The 8129-nt window shown below is 54.9% G+C and overlaps 1 protein-coding gene across 1 annotated transcript in view; it reads left to right on the forward strand.

Annotated features, from left to right (window-relative positions):
* Positions 1-6363: 6363 nt before the first annotated feature.
* The window catches only part of SYCE3 (synaptonemal complex central element protein 3), a 13303-nt gene continuing 11537 nt past the window's right edge, over positions 6364-8129 (forward strand). The window contains exon 1 of the mRNA XM_025400008.1: positions 6364-6452. The gene's annotated coding sequence lies outside the window, so the exon portion shown is untranslated. The remainder of the gene's footprint in view (positions 6453-8129) is intronic.

Raw genomic sequence — 8129 nt, forward strand, 5'->3', positions numbered from 1 at the left:
CCTGTTCCCTGGGGCCATTTCTGTTTGTCTGTCTGCTGGAGAGTGAGCCCACCTCCTCCCATGCAGGGGCATGTGTGAGGCACCCCTCTTGGCTGAGGCACAACCCTGCAGGGGCCCCGCAGCTGCTTCTCACCATGGAAAGGGGCTGCAGGCCCAGGCCTGAAGTCTTGGGGTGTCTGTGAGAGGGCACACAGGATGATCTGTAGCAGCAGATGCTCCTTCATCGAGATTGGCTTAGCTACTAAAATCATGTTAAGAGTAAATGCAAAATAATTTTTCTTTTTTTTTGAGACAGAGTTTTGCTGTTGTCACCCAGGCCGGAGTGCAGTGGCACGATCTCAACTCACTACAACCTCTGCCTCCCAGGTTCGAGTGATTCGCGTGCCTCAGCTTCCTGAGTAGCTGGGATTACAGGCACCGGCCACAATGCCTGGCTAATTTTTTGTATTTTTAGTAGAGACGGGGTTTCATCATGTTGGCCAGGCTGGTGTCGAACTCCTGACCTCAGATGATCCACCTGCCTCGGCCTCCCAACATGCAGGGATTACAGGCGTGAGCCGCCGCGCCCGGCCATAAAAAATAATTTTTCCGAAAAGTATAAGTAGGCCCTCGATTACTGCTGCGTGCTTGACTGAATCTAGATCTTGGGTGCTAAGAACCCAGAAGTGAATGTGGTTCAGTTAGATTCAGTTCTGGGCCTTCATTTAGGAACCAGTGTTTTCTTTTTCTTTTTTTTTTTTTTTTGAGATGGAGCCTGGCTCAGTCGCTCAGGCTGGAGTGCAGTGGCGCGATCCCGGCTCACTGCAAGCTCCGCCTCCCAGGTTCACGCCATTCTCCTGCCTCAGCCTCCGGAGTAGCTGGGTCTACAAGCGCCCGCCACCACGCCCGGGTAATTTTTTATATTTTTAGTAGAGACGGGGTTTCACCATGTTAGCCAGGATGGTCTCGATCTCCTGACCTCGTGATTCGCCCTCCTTGGCCTCCCAAAGTGCTGGGATTACAGGCGTGAGCCACCGCGCCCGGCCGGAACCAGTGTTTTCATCTGTTTTTAGTTTTTTCTTTTTTTTTTCCATGAGATGGGGTCTCACTATGTCGCCCAGGCTGGTCTCAAACTCCTGAGCTTAAGTGATCCTCCCACCTCAACTTTCCAAAGTGCTAGGATTTCAGGCGTGAGCCACCGTGCCCGGCCAGGGACCAGTGTCTGCTGGACACCCACCATAGACTTGGCCCTGTGCTGGGGATTCAGTGGTAAACAAGGTCCTATTCCTGCCCATGTCGAATTCACTGCTGGGTGAGGAGGTGTGGTCAGGGGACACAGCAGCTGGCAGGAAACCAGAGGCTTTTGGAATAATCCACTTACCAAGTGCAGGCCTGGGTTGCTTAATGAAGGGGATACGTTCTGAGAAGTGCATTATGAGGCGATTTTGTTGTGCAAACATTCTAGAGTGCGTTTACACAAACGTAGATGGTGCAGCCTGCTACAGACCTGGCCTCTACGGCACACCCTGTTGCTCCTCGGTTACACGCCATTACAGCATGTTACTGACTACTGTGGGCCACTGTAGTACAACAGGAAGTCTTTGTGTATCTAAACTTGTCTAAACATAGAAAAGATACAGTAAAAATGTTATATAAAAGATTAAAAATGGTACCCTTATGGCCGGGCACTTTGGGAGGCCGAGGCAGGTGGATCACGAGGTCAGGAGATCGAGACCATCCTAACACAGTGAAACCCCGTCTCTACAAAAAATACAAAAAATTAGCTGGGCATGGTGTCGGGCGCCTGTAGTCCCAGTTACTTGGGAGACTGAGGCAGGAGAATGGCGTGAACCCGGGAGGCGGAGCTTGCAGTGAGGCGAGATCGTGCCACTGCACTCCAGCCTGGGCAACAGAGTGAGACTCTGTCTCAAAAAAAAAACAATAAATAGCCGGGCGCGGTGGCTCACGCCTGTAATCCCAGCACTTTGGGAGGCCGAGGCGGGCGGATCACAAAGTCAGGAGATCGAGACCACGGTGAAACCCCGTCTCTACTAAAAATACAAAAAATTAGCCAGGCGCGGTTGCGGGCACCTGTAGTCCCAGCTACTCGGGAGGCTGAGGCAGGAGAATGGCGTAAACCCGGGAGGCGGAGCTTGCAGTGAGCTGAGATCGGGCCACTGCACTCCAGCCTGGGCGACAGAGTGAGACTCCGTCTCAAAAAAAATAAAAATAAAAATAAAAAATTGGCCGGGCGCGGTGGCTCAAGCCTGTAATCCCAGCACTTTGGGAGGCCGAGGCGGGTGGATCACGAGGTCAGGAGATCGAGACTATCCTGGCTAACATGGTGAAACCCCGTCTCTACTAAAAATACAAAAAACTAGCCGGGCGTGGTGGCGGGTGCCTGTAGTCTCAGCTACTCGGGAGGCTGAGGCGGGAGAATGGCGTGAACCCGGGAGGCGGAGCTTGCAGTGAGCCGAGATCACGCCACTGCACTCCAGCCTGGGAGCACAGCGAGACTCCGTCTCAAAAAAAAAAAAAAAAATAAATAAATAAATAAATAAATAAATAAATAAATAATTTAAAAATAAATATAGGCCAGGCGCGGTGGCTCACGCCTGTAATCCCAGCACTTTGGGAGGCCGAAACGGGCAGATCACAAGGTCAGGAGATCGAGACCATCCCGGCTAACACTGTGAAACCCTGTCTCTATTAAACAAAATACAAAAAATTAGCCGGGCGTGGTGGCCGGCGCTTGTAGTCCCAGCTACTCGGGAGGCTGAGGCAGGACAATCACTTGAACCCGGGAGACGGAGGTTGCAGTGAACTGAGATGGCACCACTGTACTCCAGCCTGGCAGAGTGAGACTCCACCTCAAAAAAAAAAAAAAAAATACACCTCTGCCCTAAAAATGTTACATTCCATATCAGAGCGTTCTTCAGCTTCCAAAAGTATTTCCAGAGACCTCTACCTGTTCGGGTGCCAGTAAGCCTCCCCTGAGAAAGTGCCTGCATTTTGGTAGGCTTCTGGGGATATCAGCTCACCCCCTCCTGAGATAGCAGTGAACAGAGTTTCCAACAAGCTAGCTTTTAATTAACATCAAAATTCTGCATTAAAGTTCTTTTATTTGATTTTTTCTGGCTTAAAATAGTGAGATGAGGAACAACAGTGGTAAACCAGGGTATAAACCTCTGGTGTGGCCGGGCACGGTGGCTCAAGCTTGTAATCCCAGCACTTTGGGAGGCCGAGACGGGTGGATCACGAGGTCAGGAGATCGAGACCATCCTGGCTAACACGGTGAAACCCTGTCTCTACTAAAAAATACAAAAAATTAGCCGGGCGCGGTGGCGGGCGCCTGTAGTCCCAGCTACTGGGGAGGCTGAGGCAGAAGAATGGCATAAACCCGGGAGGCGGAGCTTGCAGTGAGCTGAGATCCGGCCACTGCACTCCAGCCTGGGCGACAGAGTGAGACTCAAAAAAACAAACAAACAAACAAACAAAAACACCTCTGGTGACTGCTGGGCATGGTAGCTCACACCTGTATCACTGTACTTTGGGAGGTCTTGAGCCCAGGAATTCAAGACCAGCCTGGGTAGCATAGTGAGACCCCATCTCTACAAAAATTTTTTTAAAAACTTAGCCAGGTGTGGTGGCACTTGCCTGTGGCTCCAGCTACTCAGGAGGCTGAGTTGGGAGGATTACTTGAGCCTGAGAGATCGAGGCTGCCGTGAGCCATGATTGACCCACTGCATTCCAGCCTAGGTGACAGAGTGACACCCTGTCTTAAAAATAAATAAATAAAAATAAATAAATAAACCTCTGGTGATAACCCACCAAACCCCAGTTAGTTCCCCCGTGTCCCATAGGTCTGCAGGTCTGCATTAATAAAAGCTAGCAGCCATAACATAAATCCTGAAACCTCATGGCTCAACCCAATAGATGTTGGACTGTTGGTCAGATAAAATCCAGTTGGCTGAGATGAGAGCTCTGCTCCATACTGTTGAATTAAGGACCTTTGGCGACAGAGACCCTGCCTTCAGCAGGTAGTTCTCAAGCTGCCTTGAGCATCAACATCATAAGTACATGGGGAGAGAAAGGGCCACTTGTGGGAGGCTTTGATGGCCTCAACCTCAAAGTGATACACAGCATTTCCCTCCACACTCTTGGCCAAGACTTGTATCTCAAGAGAACCTGAGAAGTAGAGTATAGCTGTGTGTCCAGGGTGTGAGGGAAACATTTAGTGACAGTTGGTCTCAGATACACAAGGGCATGGAAAGACCAGCCTGACATCTTCCCGGGCTTCCCAAGAGCCCATGCCTTCATGGCCTGGAGTCTGCAGGGTAGCCCACCTCCAGCTCCTGAGCAGGGTATTCAAGAGCCCGCACATTCCAGCTCAACTGATCTTTCCTGAGTCGTCTCTGTCCCTTACCAAGAACCTTGAGCTCAGAACACACTCGCCATTCCCCAAAGGAGGCAGCCTGAGCCACACCCTCACCTTTGCCCTAGATGGGCCTTCTGCCTGGAATCCTGTGCCCTTTCTCCTACTCTCCCGGAAGCTGTCTTCATTAGCCATCAGAATTATTCCTGATTTGGGACGGGTACAGTGGCTCACACCTGTAATCCCAGCACTTTGGGAGGCTGAGGCGGGCGGATCACCTGAGGTCAGGAGTTCGAGACCAGCCTGACCAACATGCTGAAACCCCCTCTCTACTAAAAATACAAGTATTAGCCAGGCGTGGTGGCAGGGGCTTGTAATCCCAGCTACTCGGGAGGTTGAGGCAGCAGAATCACTTGAGCCCGGGAGGTGGAGGTTGCAGTGTGCCGAGATTGTGGCAGTGCACTCCAGCCTGGGCAACAGAGTGAGACTCTGTCTCAAAAAAAAAGAAATTATTCCTGACTCATGTTTCTCTGGGGTGCTGTAACAGAAATCGGCTCTGGGCTGTATAAGCAAATGGAAGTATGAAGAGCAGCTCGCAGGTGGAAAGGGATGGCCAGAAAACCAGGTTGAACGGGGCAGGAACCTGGCAGCTGGGGGAGGCAGTGTGGCCTCAATAAACAGGCGAGGCCGGGCGCGGTGGCTCAAGCCTGTAATCCCAGCACTTTGGGAGGCCGAGACGGGTGGATCACGAGGTCAGGAGATCGAGACCATCCTGGCTAACACGGTGAAACCCCGTCTCCACTAAAAAATACAAAAAACTAGCCGGGCGAAGTGGTGGGCGCCTGTAGTCCCAGCTACTCGGGAGGCTGAGGCAGGAGAATGGCGGGAACCTGGGAGGCGGAGCTTGCAGTGAGCTGAGATCCGGCCACTGCACTCCAGCCTGGGCGACAGAGCAAGACTCCGTCTCAAAAAAAAAAAAATAAAATAAATAAAAAATAAAAAATAAACAGGCGAATGCTCACTCCTTGCCCAGAACTGTCTGGCTCAACTCCAGCCATTTTTCCTCCTCTGCAATCAGGCTGTTAAGAATCAGAATCCCTGAGAGAAAATTCAGGGGGTCTCAGGTTTGTCAGGATTCTCAAACACAAGGTGTTCAAAATCAAAGTTAACCTTCCAAGCTAGCTTCTCCCAGTCTTCCACACCTCTGCCAGTGGTATCACCCCGGCCATTAGCCCGTTCCTTCTTTCTCCCTCCCTCCCTCCCACATAACCAAGCCCTCTCAAGTCGACCTTGGAATGGCTTTGACCCTGTCCACCACTCAGCCAAACAACAGCAACGGCCGGCTCCGGCGCCACCCGCCTCGGCAGCCAGAGACCTTTTAGCTCTGCCACTCGCCTACTTACCACCCTTGTAGGGTGCCCATGGCCCTCTGAAAAAAAGGCTGAGCTCAGACTGGCCTCTGGTCAGCCTCCTCTCAGCCGCAGCCTTCTGTCACTGCCCCTCTAGGTGCTTCCAGTTCTTGCCTGGAGACCAGGAGCGCCCGGGAGACCCCAGCACTTTCCAGCCCACATGGACCTGCGTGCACCTCTGCCTCGTCTCCCTGAGCCTGGGCTGCCTCCTCTGTAAGACACATGCCAGACAATGTCCGCCACACATGGTCGCTGTGACAGTGGAACTAGCTGGGCGTTCGCTCCTCATTCGGCAAATGTTTACCAGCACCTTTGGTACCGGGCGCTGTCCGGGACACTGGGGACACAGCAGGCAAACGGGGCCCTGCGTGTAAATCCTTAAGCTCAAGAAGGAGGTGGGGGCAAAACTGTCAGGCCGGGAAGCTCTTCATCTCCGCAGGATTCTCCCTCAACCTCAGGACGTCCCCAGCACCGCACCTGCCAGTCCCAGACGCGGACGCCGCGGACCGACGGGAGCAGCACGGGATGACCCGCCTCTTTTCCCGAGGACACCCAATGAGGGCGAAAGGCCACTTCCGGGGCGGGTCCGCTAACGGAAAGGGCGGGGCATCCCTCGTGAGGAGCGGTCTTGTTCCTCAAGCGGCCGCTGGGGGCGCCAGAGCAGGACTGGAGCGCGGGCCAAGCCGGAGGTGAGCGAGGCCGCGCCGCCCCGGACCCCGGCCCTCCCGACGCGCCCTGAGGGCTGGGCTCCGCCTGACCCTGTCCTGGCGTTCGCGGCGGCACCAACCCCAAACCAGACCCTTGGCTTCGACCCGACTCCACTCACCCCACACCCCGTGCTCCTCCCCCAACGCCCCTCACCCCCGCCTCACTCTTCACCTCACTCCTCATCCGTCTCGCCCCTCACCCCTCATCCTGCTTCACCCGTCACCTCACCTCACCCCACCTCATCCCTCACCTCACCCCGCCTCACTCTTCACCTCACTCCTCATCCTGCTTCACCCGTCACCCGCCTCACCCCACCTCACCCCACCTCACCCCACCTCACCCCGCCTCACCCCTCACCCTTCACCCCTCACCCCTCATCTCTCACATCACCCCTCACCCCACCTCACGCCGCCTCACCCCTCACCCCTCATCCTGCTTCACCCGTCACCTCATCCCACCTCACCCCGCCTCACTCTTCACCTCACCCCTCACCCGCCTCGCCCCTCACCCTTCACCCCTCACCCCTCATGTCTCACATCACCCCTCACCCCACCTCACTCCGCCTCACCTCACCTCACCCCTCACCTCGCCTCGCCCGTCACCCCTCATCCTGCTTCACCCCTCACCTCACCCCACCTCATCCCTCACCTCACCCCGCCTCACCGCTCACCCTTCACCCCTCACCCCTCATCTCTCACATCACCCCTCACCCCACCTCACGCCACCTCACCCCTCACCCTCATCCCGCCTCACCCCTCGCGCCGCCTCATTCCTCCCCCTCTCCCCTCACGGCACAGCCCATACCCCACTCTCCCCACCTCACATGCCTCACCTCAGTCCTTCAGCCCCTGACAGCTCATCTCCGTCTCCTCACACGGTACACTCCCGATCCTGCAGTCTACACACTTGGGCTTCTCGTTCCACGCAACCTGCCCCTCTTACCCTCACACCTGCCACACCTGGGACCCCGGAGTCCACACACCGCCTCACACCCCAAGTTCCCACCCGCACCTCTGGCTTCCTCCCACCTGCGCTTCAGGACCGGCCCAGACTCTTCATAGCCCCAACCCCAAGACTTCCCTCCGCACATCCCAGGTACATTCCCTTCCTATGCTGCCGTCATCCCGTACAGAGGAGCACGTCTCTGCACCAGGCATCCCGCTTATCCCCTCGCGTTCCTTGTTCTGAGAGGGATCCCAGGCTCTATCAGAAACTCTTGGCCGGGCGCGGTGGCTCAAGCCTGTAATCCCAGCACTTTGGGAGGCCGAGACAGGCGGATCACGAGGTCAGGAGATCGAGACCATCCTGGCTAACACGGTGAAACCCCGTCTCTACTAAAAAATACAAAAAACTAGCCGGGCGAGGTGGCGGGCGCCTGTAGTCCCAGCTACTCGGGAGGCTGAGGCAGGAGAATGGCGTGAACCCAGGAGGCGGAGCTTGCAGTGAGCTGAGATCACGCCACTGCACTCCAGCCTGGGGGACAGAGCGAGACTCCGTCTCAAAAAAAAAAAAAAAAAAAAAAAAAAAGAAACTCTTTGTACCACGCAAGACACTCAGACCACAAACCAGACTCTAGGCTCTGACTCCCTCAACCCCCGTCCTTCACACCCAAAGTGATACCCAACCCAGACCCCACACTCCCGCCCCACACTCCCCCC

Source organism: Theropithecus gelada, chromosome 10, assembly GCF_003255815.1.
Source record: "Theropithecus gelada isolate Dixy chromosome 10, Tgel_1.0, whole genome shotgun sequence".
NCBI classification, from domain to species: Eukaryota; Metazoa; Chordata; class Mammalia; order Primates; family Cercopithecidae; genus Theropithecus; species Theropithecus gelada.